The sequence below is a fragment of the Scardinius erythrophthalmus genome, assembly GCF_964197995.2.
Source record: "Scardinius erythrophthalmus genome assembly, chromosome: 16".
NCBI classification, from domain to species: Eukaryota; Metazoa; Chordata; class Actinopteri; order Cypriniformes; family Leuciscidae; genus Scardinius; species Scardinius erythrophthalmus.
In genome coordinates, this window is record NC_138236.1 from 22,369,067 (window position 1) to 22,386,832 (window position 17,766).

Consider the following 17,766-nt stretch of genomic DNA (forward strand, 5'->3'; position numbering starts at 1 on the left):
GCTATGGCTGTCACGTGGTTCATGTAAGCCCCAATAGTTCCACAACATACGCTGGCTGTCATGTTCTTCTATGGGACAGACAGCAGCGATTGCATTTTTGAACGGTACATATAAAATAAAACACACCCCAAGTACTTTTTCAGCTGTTATTGCATTTAAAATGAAATAAAAAAAATAAAATAATAGTTTACTCATGTGCCGGCTGGTAGTAAGAGCCTCAGAATGTAATAAAAACTGTCTTTAATCGATTAACTATTTACTATGTTTTTCAATACGTTTCATGGGCGAGGGACGCCGGACACATGGGTGTCTATGTGAGTACACGATAGGCTTGTTCGACTTCATGCAGCTCTGCGCAGACCGATCGGCGGCTGACTTGAAGCAGTGCATGCCGGTTAGAAATTTTGTCCGACTTGATACAGCGCCGACGCCACGTGACTGTGACGTATGCCATCAAAGTACCGCGAGAGCAATACGAGAGTAGCCGGAGAACTCAGCCAGCGCAGCTTCTCAAGAGCGGCTGCACTGGGCTGCACGAGGGCTGATGACGACACAGCTGTTCCACGATTGGCCGGATTCACCGCATGACAACGATCACGTGTGTTTCGTGTTTATTTCGAACACCTTTAGTTCCTATAAAGCTCTCAAATCAGTTTATTATAACAGTGAACACTCTTTTCATGTCGTTGTCATGCTATATTGTGTCATGTTTATCAAATTAAAACTGCTTAAAAAACGTAGACTCCACTTCATTGATAGTTGCTTATGTTGAACTTAATTCTTGTTCAAACAGACGCTGTATGAAGCAGTACATAAAGTATTGAATGAAAATGTCTCTGAAACATCTGTGCATTATTAGGCAAATATTGCATTTATTTCACTGCAGCTGTGGTAAAGTATGCAAACACCACGTGAGCGGTCACTACGGGAACCAGAAAGTGTCCGACTTCACGTCTCCGTTTGCAGCTCCTCCCCGCCTGCACGCGGCTACTCTCGCAGATCGGGTGCATCCAGCCGCAGCCGATGTCGAACACACCTAAATTCTCGGGCAGCATGTGACCTGAAGCTGGTCTCTGATTGGTTTCTTAAAGATCCTCCTCGGGGCGCAAGTCATTGCGTCCCTGGCCAATCATAATTGGATACATGTTATTTTATCCAATCTGATTGGTTCTCGTCACCTGTCATTCAACTGTACGCGGCGGAAAATAACCATCCTTGCTTGCTACTACGCTGATCACTTTTTATTACGCAATGGCAGCAGTTAATCCAAATTCTGTTATTTATTTACAAAAAAACCCTTTCTCGATACTTTCGCTTGAAGAAAAAAAAAAGATTAAAGTCCCCGTGAAATCAAAATTGACCCTATTTACTTTGTTAGCGCATATTACTAGTCTTGTGGTGAACAATTAATCCGTACAGGAAAAATTTAAAAAAAAAAAGAATTTTACCATGGTAATCTTTAATCAAAATCTGAAAATGCCCCTCCCCTCTGCATTGGAGGACCTTCTCCGATGACGTAGGTTTGAGGAATTGGTTTGGGCAACGCTTAACCACTCCCCTCAAACCGTTAGTCTGCTATGAGCAGAGATGGAGAGGAGGAGCGCTAGAGTAAAACCCTGCCCTCTGTTCAATATTCCGTTTCACTGGGAAATACGTCATAACACTGGAGAAAAGTCGTTTGCAACTTCCGGTTCACGGGGACTTTAAGGATCTCGGACCGGAACAACCAGATTTACACATCCAGCAGCAGGCAAGTGACAGAGGACGAAGCATGGTAACGTTGGGTGCTTCTCATTTCTTATTTGTGCATCCTCGTTTCCTTTCCTCGCTTCCTTTCCTCGCGTCTCAGCTCCGCCCCCTGTAGGATGCGAGGGAAGGCTGCAAGGGAAAGACGCGAGGACGGAGGGATCGAATGTAACTTTTTTTTATACATTGGAATCCTTGATCACTCGAGCGTCACTTCATCGCGTCATCAGCAGCGCTCAAAGGATCTGCCCTTATGTTGTTGAAGTTTGTTTATTTAAGAAATTCATAATAAATAATAATAAAGCAAGATACCCTGTTGAAATATGTGAGATGTGTGGTTTATATAAACTGCAAAGGTAAAGTATAAATTGAAATGATTGTGACCGATGTGAAGGGGGAGGAGAATTTAGACGTGCGTCACGTTTAAGTCGTTAAAACTCTTCCGCATAGGATCCACCTGTGTATCCTCGCTCATGACTCCTCAGGAAGCCTCCTAACTCCTCGATCCTCGACTCCTCACGGTGCAATTAGAGAATTGAGATGTCCTTCAAGATGGCTGAGCTCGATCGGTTTCCGGGTCATAGGATGGAGGACGAAGGAGAGAGGAGACGAGGAGGGATATTGAGAAGCACCCGTTAAGTGTGTGCGCCATGGTGATGCAGGATTGACTGACAGCAGATGAACTCTGACACGGTGGGCATCGCAGTACAACAGCCACGTTACAACAAACAAATGCTAACTTATGAGACGTTGAAGAGAGACAGGAATATGATGGCAGACATCGCAAACATATGTTTCAATGTGCAGTTTTTTTACATATAACGTACGTCGTCTTTTTGTCTGGTACTAATAATCTTCACTAAGTTAGCTAAACACTATTAGCATGAGTTTTATTTATTTAATATTTATTTGACAGGGACAAATGCATAGAACATTGCTTTATGAAGAATACAAAGTAGATACCATGCAATTCATAAAGCTTGTCTGCTGAAGGAAGCATGAAGTGCTCTAATGTCCTGGAAGTCTAGAGTAAACGCAGCCGTCTACCAGGACATTTAGAGCACGTCAGGCTTCCTTCAGCAGAAAAGCTTTATGAAGATGCTTTATGAAGATGAAGATGATTTTCAGCAGGATTTTCACCTGCCCACACTGCCAAAATAACCAAAACCTGGTTCAATGACCATGGGATTACTGTGTAACTACTACAGTGTGGTTTCATGTAATATTCTAATTTTCAAAAATTTTGATTTCGTGGGTTCCATAAGCTGTATGCCATAATCATCAAAATTATAACAAATCAATGCTTATAATATCTCACTTTGCAAGCAATCAGCCTTTTTTTATAAAATTAGTTTCACATTGAAGAATTCCTAAAATAATTTAACTTTTCCATGATATTCTAATTTTTGGAAAGGGTCTGTATAAAGGAGAGCAACATTATGTTCAAGTAGGAAACATGCTTTTTGTTACTACTTTGTTGGTCTGAAATGTAAATAAAAAGAGATCAAAATAGCTTTTTAGTTTCTGCTTTGCATCATGAACACGTGGTTCATGTAAGCCCCAATAGTTCCACAACATACGCTGGCTGTCATGTTCTTCTATGGGACAGACAGCAGCGATTGCATTTTTGAACGGTACATATAAAATAAAACACACCCCAAGTACTTTTTCAGCTGTTATTGCATTTTGTTAATGTCAGTTTTGCATTTGGAGACAAGTTTTAGGCTATATTTTCGGAGGGAAAAGCTTAGTGTTCATGTTCGCATGGTAGTAGCACTGGCTTTAGCGGCTCTAACTTAACTTTTCCATATCATTCATCTGATGATGGACGTCTCATGATATTTATTTTAGCACAACTGGGCTGTATTAGGCTATTGATTCCCGTGATTTTGCTTATAAATTTTGATTCAGCCATTAGCCTACCTTCGTGATCACGCAAAGAGGTCTGCCGTGGCGGTCCGTTCAGAGTTCGCTTAAGCTAGCTCACTTCTTCTGATGAAAGTGGCCACCCCAGGACCACAACGTGAAACATTATCATGTTAAGACTAAGAATATTATTTTAATATTATTAAACCATACACATTATCAAAACTATAACAGATTTAAAAACGAATTTAAGCATTGCTGATACAAATGAAGGTTTTCAAATAAACTATTTTTATTAAACAATGACAGACAACAAAAAATGTGTGCTTGTGTGAAAAAGAAAAGCAAAAATCAGGGGCAGGTGATCCATGAAACAGACAGGACTGGTGATGGCCATAACAATCCTAGAGGTCCAGCATTGTTCTCACAAGCCGCTTCACTCAAGACAATAAAACATAATGAAAAGTTAGTATATCCCAAAAAATTTAATTAAATAAAAGTTGCTATAAAGGTGGCAGCGATTCATTACCGAACTCTTAACTGACGAAGTCGCGCTAGCTAACGTTAACTAGCTAGCAGGCAGTGCTTGAAAATTGGTTGAAACAACTAACATAAAATATAAATAATTACGCTGTGCATGTACAAATGAAGACCAGTATAAGCATCGCAAAGGGCCTCTGATACAAAATAGACAGTTGACAATTCAAAAGAGGTCGATATTTCAACAACTTAACTCTGGAACAACTCGACGCGCAGCAATGTAAGTGAATGGTGTCCAACGCCAAAATGACAGTGTTTGGAACTTTTCCGCTCTTCAAATCCCGGAAGTGGGCGGTTAAAAGCGCCGCCATTATTTACAACGGAGGTCTATGGGAGTGTCGCAACTCTTTCTCTCTATGGCTCTGGTGAGTTCGACATCGGCTGCGGCTGGATGTAACCGATCGGCGAGAGTAGCCGCGTGCAGGCGGGGAGGAGCTGCAAACGGAGACGTGAAGTCGAACACTTTCTGGTTCCCGTAGTTACCGCTCACGTGATGTTTGCATACTTTACCACAGCTGAAGTGAAATAAATGCAATATTTGCCAAATAATACAGATGTTTCTGAGACATTTTCATTCAATACTTTTATGTAGTGCTTCATCGTCTGTTTGAACAAGAATAAAGTTCAACATAAGCTACTATCAATGAAGTGAAGTCTATGTTTTTTAATCAGTTTTAATTTGACAAACATGACACAATATAACACCGCAACTACATGAAAAAAGTGTTTGCTGTTATAAAAAAATTATTTGTGAGTTTTAGAGGAACTAAAGGTGGTTGAATAAACACAAAACACACGTGATCGTTGTCATGCGGTGAATCCGGCCAATCGTGGAACAGCTGTGTCGTCATCAGAGTTCCTGCAGTCCAGTGCAGCCGCTCTTGAGAAGCTGCGCTGGCTGAGTTCTCCGGCTACTCTCAAATCGCTCTCGCAGTACTTTGATGGTACATGTCACAGTCACGTGGCGTCGGCGCTGTATCAAGTCGGACAAAATTTCTAACCGGCATGCACTGCTTCAAGTCAGCCGCCGATCGGTCTGCGCAGAGCTGCATGAAGTCGAACAAGCCTAATGGCTGCACACTTCGGAGGTCGCATTTGAAGGCCGATTGCGTCACTGTGGCGCGATGAAGGCTGTCCCAATTCAATTCTGCATCCTCCGAAGGCCGTATTCGAAGGCCGTTTGTGTCATCGCGGTGCGACGAAGGCTAAAGCGACGCCAAATGCACCCTTCGTTTCCCCGTGAAAGGAAGGATACATAAATGGACACTTAGCGGACTATCTTACCTATTCTACCCCATAAGTCACCGCGCATCGGCGACGATAGCATTTTTATTTTTAAAAAAAATTACGGCCGAGAGCTCGGTGGTGGACGGCAAATTCACATTTAAATGTAAGTATTATGTTTTCATTTACTCAAATAGCTAGCGAAACCTGAGTTAAAAGCCACACGTTTTTCTTTCTTATAAACTTCACCTTAACTCCTTTGTCACCATTGCGTGGCTTTATTTGTCAGGTGGTCTGAGGCAAAACTTGTGCTAATATTAGTTTAATAATTGTTTCAGGGAGCAATTGAGCAGACTGCTCAATTTATTAAATTGCAATTAAAAAAATAAATAAACTAAATAAAATTAAATTTTATTGTAACATTTGCAGTAGTTTGTCTAACTTGTGTAAATAAGAAATATCACTCACCCTATAAAGCCCACAAACATAAGAAAAGCAGTAAATAAGGCAGTGGTTCAATAAAAATCAATAAATATGATTTCTGAATATGAATATGATTTTAAAAATACAAAATAAGAAAGTTGAGATCACATCTTTGCTGAAATGTATTGTGCTGTTGTTGTTAACAAGTCATGGTTAATTTGCTCTGCCTTAGGATTGCACGTGTCCTGGGACAGGTGAGGGTGTGAGTGGGAACCCCACTGCTGAAACTTGGCCCTGGTTTGTCCTCATGGATGGATGAGTTGTTTGGAAAGAGGCATTGCACCACCCCCCTGTCCTCATTGCCTCAATCCCTGAGGACACACCAGGGTCGAGTTCAGCAGTGGGTGCCCAAGAAGAGGAGGAGCCGGGGGTTAGCAGCAGCACCAGCATCAGCACCAGCACCACGAAGAAGGCGAGACAGAGAGGACGAGTTTTTGGACTTGATTAGAGAAGACATGGGACTGCAGAGGCGAGGAGAGCACAGGAGAGGATGGACAGGCTGTTTTCTCTTCTTTAAAGAATGATTGAGAAATATGTGTATGTGTATATATATATATATATATATATATATATATATTTCTTTATTATTATTTAACCTTTTTTCACTTATATTTTTTAAAAAGAAAAAAAAATCTGTACATTTATTTATTTTTATGTCACTTTAAATGTGTAAATAAAAGATAATTCATTGCTCTGGACATTGTTTATTTTTGTAGTGACAGTCATAATTTCTACATGAAACAAATTCTTCTATTCCCCCCCCCCCCCAACTATTTACAACATCCGTTAAACATCTCAAAATCAACGTAAACATTTAAATTTACAGTACATAAAGTAAGAAAAAATTATGTAGACTTTTATTCAGCTGAGTGGGAGACCCTGGTGTGCTGCTGGACCGGGATGGGCTCCACAATAGAGACCCTGGTAAGGCCTCCTGCTGGTGGGACATCATCTGGTCTCCAGAGTGTTTGACTGCATATTTTCACTATCCACTAAGTTGTCTACCAACAGGTTTGCAGGGCTGACTCATGGAATAAATGATGAGATACTTTATTACACTAAAGTACTTTTAATAACCACTAATACCGTATTGGGGAAAAACTACTAGTCATATATTTCAAACCTTAGTTAAGCAAAATTATCTTGCATACTCTAATGTACTTAAGGCATCAAGAGTAAAAGTAAAGGAATTCTGCAGGCAAAAAAAAACTTGTCAGGGTTTTTATGATGGTTCTGCTTTTATATTACTGCATATGTTGCATTCTACTTGTGAATATTTTCAAGGTTGATACATTTAAACTATATACTTTTGTGTAGTTTAATGTAAAACAATGCATCATATTGTAAAATAACATCATTTTGTAGTGTTGCTGTTCTGTGTGGCAAAATTACTTCGAGAATTAACGTAGTTTCTTACATACCACCACTGGTTATTTTGAAAATTAAAGTAACAAAATGTAGGCCTATTGTCACAATATTAACAAATTGTTGCTAACTACAGCTCCGTTCCATTTCAAAGGGCGCATCTGAAGCGCTCGGACCGGTCTAGCCAACGGAGGATTGTTCTTGTCGCCTAGCAACAGTGACTGACAGCTGCCGATGAAGAGCGGGAGTAATATTCACACTGGACTTTTTATATTCAACTGGGTTTTATATTCAAATAGGGTTGACAACCTGTTTAAATATATTTACCATGGTCAATTTATGTGCATAATAAAAAGAATACACTAGCTAGTCTACAAAATCGTATCAAGGTAAGATATAAATGAACATTTGAATCTTCGGCTAAGCCGAAAGTAGCCTACATGACCTGCAACATCCTCCCTCCAGTAAAATATAAAACATAAAAATGACAAGCCAATTCTGGCTCCATAGCTGTTTACTCGATTATATCAAAATAAAGGTGAACTAAGTAACTTTTTTACCTTAACTGAACAGCTTCGGAGTCATTGGAATGGTTATATTACTTATTTCGGGTTGAATGGTGGTCGTTTCGCACCCCCCTGGTGCCCGTGAGCGGAAAATCCGCACTTGCAACTTTGAGCCGGCGGGCCGTGCGGCCGCCGCGTCAGGAAGTATCGCGTGAGATCAGGTCTCGCGATGTAAACAATTGCTTTACGGCAAAAGAAATCTGCTCAAATACTGTCATTATTGCGCTCCCTCACGCTGTCCGAACCCGAATGAAGAAGACGTTTTAAAGAATGTCCCATCTGCTTTGATGTCGTTTATCTATAGCCTCTGGTGTCTGAGAATCACCAACGAGTTTTTACAACAGTGTTGTCAAATATCTATTCCGAAGCTGTGGGGGGAGCTCTAGAGAGAAACCTGCGAGCAAAAAGCGAGAATACAGCGAAGAAATCCCAAAGCTACTGAGTGCTGCTTTAATTATCAGGATGGCAGCATACACTCGCACCGTTGCTTGGCGCCTGGAGCGGTAATCTATGGAATTAATTTTGTTCCAATAATAATGAACGTAACTTTTCAAGAAACTAATTAAAATATAAATTGAAACTGAATAAAACATCTTTGAAACTGAAAAAGAATAAATTGCAGGCAATTTTTTTTACTTCGCTTTTAATACACTGCATGTTTTGCTAACTATTTCTCATATTGCGTTCGCTGATCTGAACTTACAAATGCGCTTCCAGAGTTTTCGCTTACGCTTCTGAAGTTTTCGTTTACGCTCCCAGAGTTTTCGTTTGCTGTTCTGACACATTTCCCTCGTGGGGGCGGGGCTAGTGGCAGTGTGCTCTTATTGGCTACTGAGTTTTTGATTTACAGCTTCTTCACCTGGAAGTGAAGACGTCAGTGCTGTGTTTATGTGTGGATGTGAGCGTCTGTACGCGCAGCTTTCTATTTCATTTTAATGATATTAAGTTTATATCTGTATTTTTTTGCTGCTACACTATATTGTTGAGATGATTTCTTATAGAAGGAATAGTAGCCTACAGATTAATCATTATCATTATCATTAGCCATCGTCGCTATCAGGATACTGGATAGCCTACTCGTGGTAAGTCAGATTTATTTATTTTTAATAAATACCATACTTATACTATTTATAATACAGTACTGGCTTTTTTCAGGTGGAGAGGCATTTTAGAGCTCAGTGAGAGCCCATAACATTATACAGCTGAGCTGTGTTGTCTTGATTTAACTGTTAGCCCAATCATTATATGACTTGTTTATCTACATTCGGTTACAGTCTTCGATTAGATCATATTTCCCCCCAGCCACCCCAAACAACATTGGGCTAGAGTAATGTACAGTATCTGTACTGTAGCCTACAGTACAAAAAGTACTGTATCAGTCAATGACCGATGCCATAGGACCAGAGCGCTGTCAATCACTGCCTGATTCAACTTTGGCAATGTAAAGCCTTTTTTTACCATGCCAATAAAGCTTTTTAGACATGAATTTCTCAATTGCTGATTAATTTGCGATGCAGAGTTTTTGAAAGAGGAGAGACACGACTTGACCACAGAACACGTCTCTGTTCATAACATGTAAACACTCAATTATTTTGAATTTTGAAAATTATTTAATTATCTAGAAATTATTTATTCTGATTACTTTTGTGGGATAAAGATGACTGATAGATAAAGCTATTATATGTAGCTAGTATGAGTAAATGCTTTTTCTGTGTCCATATTTGACTAATAATAATGCCAAAAATTGCACTTCAAATGAACATTTCTGAGAAAAAATGCTTAATCTTTAATAGTCTTTAATAATAAATATATGTCCAAATTAAAACCTTAATAGACGCAAGTAATTATGACTGAAAACATCCAGCAACTGGGGAATACACAGCCATGGATATATGTTTATATATAGGGCTATACAGCCATCTACTGGTTACACAACAGTATTACAGATGATAAATGCTTCATGACTCAGAGGTAAATATTTAGTGCTGTAAAATCCCTTAAAACATTTATGTAATTTGTTTGGAAAAAATATTTTAAATCTGAAACTTGTTACTGTATGTGGGAGTTCAAAGTAGTTTGTATTGTTAGATTATAATACATTTCCTCTCTCACTCCTTTCCAGGGAGTGGAGCAACTTTTCCATAAACAAAATTCTGATGCTGACACAGAGGATGGAGTGATAGTACCAGAGATACACTGTCCCTATCAGACAAGAATCTTACTTTGTTCAGACACATCACCTTTGAATGACTGGGATCTTGATCTTCAGACACCTGATTTATTTTATTTTAATATAAACTAGCAAATATTTTAATTTCCTCTAGATTAAAACAAACACAGTTCACAAGAGGTTGCACTTTATTCTTTTTAGCCTATGCTGATCTTGGATTAGCATACCAACAGCAAATGAATGTTAAGGGGATAGTTCACCCAAAAATAAAATTCTCTCTTAGTTTACTCACCCTCATGCTGTCTCAGATGCATTTTACTTTCTTTCTACAGATAAACACGAATCAAGATTGTAAGGAAAGTAATCCATCTCTGCGAGTCCTAAAGACGCTTTAAAAACCACACACAGTGAGCGTGAAGGTAATCCATGCGAAAAATCACTTCCGACCAACTGTCTTACATACATGGGTTACAATCCACTTGTGTTATGGACTCACAGAGATGGATTATTTCCTTTAAAATCTTTGTCTATGTTTATGTGAAGAAGAAAGTCATATACATCTGGGATGGCATGAAGGAGAGTAAATGATGAGAAAATCCTCATGTTTTGGGTGGACTATCCTTGTACTGCTTGTATCCAGTCACTGCTTTGTTACTTGTACTGCAACAGGAACTGCTCAAAGAATCATTGCAACATTTAAAATGTATATGAATTTTTAAAATGTATTCTGTATTTGTAATTTTTCATTTTGTATAGTAATGTATCATGAGAATACTGTGCATTACATGTTTATTATGCAGTTAATGTTTTGTGAATTCTGGTCTTTCCTGTCACAACATAATTGCATCCAAGACCTTCACTTCGATACTTGTGTGTATGCTTTAGTGACAATAAAGAATGTAAATTTAATTTAATTCATATTTTCAATTACATTCATTTAACTGGTTGTATAAGTCACAATTGAAATGGTTGATGATTGTTAAAATATATTTACAATTTTAAATCTTAGAAGATAGTAATTAAATGAAATAACTAAATACAATTATCAATTTAAAAAAAGTGGCAACAAGAACATTCTTTCTGTGACATATGTAATGAAATGCCCTTTGAGGTTTGTATCATCTGACAGCAGGCCACGATTGTAATTTTCATATTGTTTAAATTCCTCTTATTTAAGTGATCATTAATTTTGATGGTGTAAACGTATATCATGCTAACAGTGAGTAGTGTGATGGCCATGGTTGCCAACCTTGATTACCTGGTTGAAGTTTGACTTTCTTGACGGCTGAATATATCACACACGTTTGCTAGTATTCTCTTTAAATTGTAACAGCTCAACCTAATTAGAGCCTAACATGCAAAAGAATCATCAGGAATAAACAAATATTCTCCGAAAACATTGGACACTATACAATATTTTAAGTATTATATACAGTACTTTAATGTATAATTACACATGAATAGATCTCTTGTGCTCCCAAAAGCTTCTGTCGACAAAGTAGTAGCAGCAGGTAAATACAGATAAAATTAAAAAACAAACCTAACTTAATATCATTAAAATGAAATAGAAAGCTGTGCTTACAGACGCTCAAATCCACACATAAACACACCACTGACGTCTTCACTTCCAGGTGAAGAAGAGCTCAATAAAAACCTCAGTAGCCAATGAGAACACACTGCAACTAGCCCCGCCCCCACGAGAGTAATGTGTCAGAACAGCAAACGAAAACTCTGGGAGCGTAAACGAAAACTTCAGAAGCGTAAGCGAAAACTTCAGAAGCGTAAATGAAAACTCTGGAAGCGCATTTGTAAGTTCAGATCAGCGAACGCAATATGAGAAATAGTTAGCAAAACATGCAGTGTATTAAAAACGGAGTCAAAAAATTTGCCTGCGATTTATTCTTTTTCAGTTTCAAAGATATTTTATTCAGTTTCAATTTATATTTTAATTAGTTTCTTGAAAAGTTACGTTCATTATTATTGGAACAAAATTAATTCCATAGTAATCGGGAACACCTGGCTGCACAATTAGGAAATCCTACGGAGGCTACACGGTGCCTCCTTCGGAGGACGTACACTGTAAAAACTAAAGGAGCCTCAAGTATCCTGTTGGATACTCAAGGAACTTCAAAATGTAATTTTGGTGCCTCAAAGCTCTTTTTCCTATAGTAGGGATACTGGAAGAGCATTGACAATCTTTGAGGTTCTTGCTGGAACTTATGGGATCCTTTAAGCACTTTGTATTTACTTCAGAGGTTCTGGAGTCACCTTTTCATTACTATGAGACCTCGAAGTGCTTTGGGGGAAAATAGAGGAACTTGAATGCGATAGAAGGGTTATTGGAAGATCTTTTAACATTTAAGTGGTTCCTGGAAGATCTCTTAAGTTAAAGCCAGCATCTGGAGGAACCCAATGGTTCAGTGAGGCCTGAATTAGATTATTATTCTATTATTATTATTGTTATCCTATTATTATAGGCTACTTAAGTTTGATTCAGTATACATACCCAGGTGAAAAAGACGTACTATTAAATGTATTAAAAATGTACTTGAGTGTGTTTTTAGTAGACCTACAATACAAATATACTTTAATGCATTTTTAATACATTTAACAGTAACCTAGTCTTTTTCACTTGGGTAGCTTACATATATTTAGTATAGGCCTATTTTATTAAGTCATTTAAACCTTAAACAACAACACTAAATGATAATAATATTATATAAAGAAGAAGAAGCAGGAGGAGAGAAGTTTTATTCAGTCACGAAACTGCTGCTATTCCTCTGCTGTCGTCGCTTCAGTGATGCTCGCGCGCAACAAAGCTCAGCTGATCAACGTCATCGGTTTGAAAGTAACGGCTCCTCTCATCAAAGCTTCCGCCGTCTGCTCGGCTCTCCATTACAAGGTTTGTAAACTCGCCAAATAAATATACAGAGTCTACTCACTATATATTTAAACACACATATATATAAACTAAATTTATTATACATTACTACGTTTTTACAGTGTTTACCACTCGTTTATTGCACAGTATCTGGTTTTAGCCGCGATGCTAACTACGTTGATCTAATGAACAGATGGAAATGATTGACTTATTGTCTTAGATTGATTTAGTCATTCAATTCAACATATTTTGTACAACTGTGTCTTCAAATTGCTGATATAGCCTAACTAATTTAGAAAATTCTCTGATTCTTGGCGTTTGTTATGAATAACAAAAACAGGTTATAGTTTGCTCTGTTTTTGTTTAGCCTAACGTTAACTTTACTTAACGTACTACAGGCAGGGTTCTAAATTAACACCCGCCAACCAGCCAAATGCGGGTTAAAATTCATTTTGGCGGGTGTTAAAGGGTTACTTCAGGATTTAGCATTAAGCTTTGTATTAGTAGAAAACCTGTAGTATTTTCGAATTACCATGCTTTCCCCCCTCATATCCCCCTGAGACAAGAGGTTTATGTATTTTTTGTCTGGAAAAAATCCTCCGATGACGCAAAAATCGTCATTTTGCGTCATCGGAGGATTTTCTGTCCAGAGGCTAAAGACTACAGCCAGTAGATGGCGTTGTTCCGCATGTTTACAACCCGCCCATAGAGGGTGGGATCTCACTCACAGAATGTACACAGTATCAGCCGTCTTTCTTTGGAAGCTAAGCTAGCATGCTCTTGTTCTGTGGAGAAAGCTGAATAATAGGAGAAAGCTGAGTAAGTAGGGGTTACCATCTTCCTTTTCCCGGACTTGTCCGGCGGGCGAGACTGTTAAAAATGTCCGGGATTCGGCTTTTGCGTTCTGCGGTCGCCATTCATTGTTTACATGCACACCTCTCATTTCAATCAAACTGAATTAATTCCGATTGGTGAATCTGACTATAGTGTTTACATGAACGCTAAACAAGTGATCGGTTGATGTGCGTTTTACCCTTGCTAAGAAAATTTCCGCTCCTCCGTGAGAGATGCGAGACCAGGCGCGTCTCAGTAATGACGCCACCGGCCTCGCGCCGTTCTCCCGCGGCCGTCAGCCTCGTCCTGCTCGCCACAGTAAACATGATGAATGGCGACTGTAGAACGCAAAAGCCGAATCCCGGACATTTTGGGTCTCTAAATCCCTGGCAAACTCATCACTTACTTAGGCTAGCCTTGTTGTTTTCAACTGTGCTCTCTAACCGGTAGGCGTGGCCTCCTAAGGCAGCGAAGCAAGTGCATTCTGGGAGTTGTTGTCTTTCATCCACATAAGCCAAAAATACATTTTCTGGCTTTTCTCAGTCTAGAAAGCTCCAAATTAAAAAATTTCTCCACATTTCTTCTACTTAAATGACCTATTTTAAATACACATTCATCTTCCCAGAGGTGAAGTATCCCTTTAATAAAAACTTACTAGCCAGTTTGGCCGGTGATGCATGAGGCGCTACATGCAGGGATGTAGTGGAGGCTAAACGCACGTAAACGCCGTTTACGCACCTCCCAAAATTCGGAAATAGCGTTAACCCACCTCCTAAGTGTGTTTATCCACCTCTAAATTTCACGCTTTTCAAGTGCGTGATCGCCGAGCGGTAGCCTACATGATTCGAGCATTTGGGCCGTTAACGACAGAGCAGAACATTGAGCAGAGAGCGCAGCGCGCCGACACACACACACACGGAAGAGAACGGCGCGGAAAAGACACGCTCGTGAAGTTACTAGCTGCGAGAGAATGAAACCTGATCGCCGAACACGGAGGCGAGACGGAACATTTTTGGTTTTATTTTTTTATTTTTTGCAAAATCGTCTGTTAATGTCGGCAGCCATAACACTTGTGGAAACTACAGTGCAACTTATATTGTCTTTCTTCTGTTAATTACAGAAACTTTTTTCTGAGTTTTCTTTAGCCTAAAGTTTGCGAGAAACCATGGAAACGAATGGACACAGAAAACACAAGAAATAAGACAAACGGAGTTGGCTAGTAAAGTATTAAACGAAATGCGGCAGTGGTACTTGGGACAGACTTCTGGGGGCGAGAAGAGGAACGAGGCAGGGGATGAGGAGGGTATCGACAGAGAAACTAAGAAAAGAAAATGCCAAATGGCTGACGGGTCGTGAATGGCTAGTGTTTGATCACAATAATGTCATCATGTATTGTCAGGATTGCCACATGTAGCCTATTTAAAAAAAAAAAAAAAAAAAAAAATTTGGCTAGTGGATATTCTGATTGGCTGGTAACTTTAGAAAGTTACCAGCCACATTGGCTGGTGATCAAAAAAGTTAATTTAGAACCCTGACTACAGGTGCCCTCATTCTCTCAAATACCATTTTAAAGCCATTTACTGGTCAATAAATATTATGTTGTGAATAATGAGCTTTGTTCTTTTGTTTCCCCAGAAAAGCCATTACATTTCTAAAATAATCTGAACATTTCAGTGGCAACATTGAATTACAGTAAGTTACCTGCACTACATGCTGTACTTTATTACTATGAACTTTCTCTGTGTGCAATTGTATTGTTTGACTGTGTACTTGTGTTTTTTTAATCAGTTACTCTCTGAAAATATTTTCTCATGATCTCAAATCTCATTCATGTTACTCAGAAAAATAATATCACAGGTTTGATTCACAAAAAATGCTATAGACATTTTAACTCTGAATTATAACTTCAAGTTTAGTCTTTTTTGACAAAAAAAATAAATAAAAAAAAGGAAAAAGCTATTAGGCTTCAGAAGACTTGCAACACAACCCATAACACATGAGTTGAACTCATTGATTATTTTTAGGATCTTTTCTGGGACATTTTTGGAGCTTAACCATTTTTACATAAATTGTTGCATTGAATTGAACTAGACAAGTGTACATAAGAATGGTTTCTGATTTACACATTTGTTTTCTTCTTGTGTTTCATGCAGTGAAACTGAATGGTGACTGGGGCTGCATTATGCCTGAGATCTGCTTTTGGGTTCCACAGACAGAAAGTCAAACAGGTTTGGAACGTCACAAGGCTGAGGAAATTGTTTAAATTTCACAACTATCACTTTAATAACATTACTAACAGTAAATTTTGTACTTTGCAGGGATCTCAGTAAGCTGAAATACAAGTTTGATCAAGAATAAAAATCCTCCTGTAGACCTGAAAATCATTGAAGTGTCTGGACCACCCACCAGAAAAGAGGAAAAACAAACGGAAAACGATGCTGTACCTTTTCACTTTTCTAACTCGTTAAGTACCTCACACCAACTTGGTCCCATAGTGACATTTTTGACCACAAACGAAATTGCTGATCGTGTGGATTCTTAGTGAAATGACTGGAATTCACCAGTGAACATTCACAGAACAACAGATAATTTTACTGCACCTTAACTCTGTTTCGGGTCGAAGCCTCTACTTCCTCTATCATGTTTCATGAGAATACTCAACAACCATTTATGAACGCTGTTGATTCAAGTCGCACATTTAAGCTTTTCAAAAGCCATAGTGTCCATTACAGTCTCCAGTCTAACGGCATCCCAGACTTCAACATTTTATGATTCAAAGTAGCTGAATAACTAACAATCTGAGATTTCAGTATAGAGATAAAGGTTACAGCACAATGAGTGTATATTAGCACTGTTGTTTGTTTTTGGCATCTGATAGAGCTTTTGGACTTGGAAACAGTGATGTCAGACTTACCATCGGACTGAAACACAAATGTTTTAAAGTTAAGTATGATGGACATTTTTAATTAGTTCAAATGTAATTTTATTTACATTGATTTATTTCGTGGAACATATGTGTTTCCATGCATTTTGTTGAGATGTCTTTTCTTGTTTATCTATTGTATATACATGGTTGATTATTCATGTTGCTTATGTATTATACTATTTTTTTGTGTATTCATTGATATTAATCTGTAGTTAGCTTTTTTCCCCATGTGCATGGAAGTGTATGTATAAAAATGAATATCAAATATGTAATAAACAATTCTTATTTTGTATTTGGTTCAATTTGTTTATTATAATAGATGTCAAAGGTAACCATAGTAACAACATGAAATTAAATATTAAAAAAAAATGAAATTTGGTTCCTAGAGGCACCCAAAGTGGTTCCACACAGTGCCTAATATAAGAGTTCCTCAGGAAACCTGTGTGGTTCCTCAGAGAACCACCCCTTTTTAAAGGGTGCCTAGAGGATCTACAGACGGTTCCGCCGGTGTGGCGAAGTGAAGAACCCCAAAAGGTTCCTCCAGGCACCTTTTATTTTTACAGTGTAGGCTGCATCGTTTGAAGTCCGCGGCCTTCGGAGGATGCAGCCTTCACATTGGGACACAGCTTGTATCCGAACTCGTTGACCTGCTCATGAACTCTTTTCTATGTTTTAAACTCTGCTCTCCATGCAAACAAAGCATAAGAGGATGAAACATTGATAACATCTTTACCACTGTATATTACTTATTCTTATGTTATTGCCATGTACTTAATCAGACAAATAGATGACCTTATGACAAAATAAAATACAAAATCATATCAAAACAAAACAATAGAGAAATAAAATGTAAATGTGGGTTCATCACAGCGGACCAGCAGGATGGTTGGAATGTGGCAGCAGGGAGCCTGGACAAAATGGGAGCATGCAGTGGACCACAGAATCTCATGGGCAGAGCTGTGGAAAGCAGACCCTCATCGAATACAGTTCCTGATCCAGGCTGTCTACGATGTACTACCGAAAGCAATTTGAAAGCAAATTACAAGGATTGCTGAGACTAGATATTTTGCCTATAGTTGTTGTGGATGTTATGAGAGTGTGGTTTCATGTCACTGTGAATCAACATATTGCAAATGACAACATAATAAACAGTCTATCAAAAATA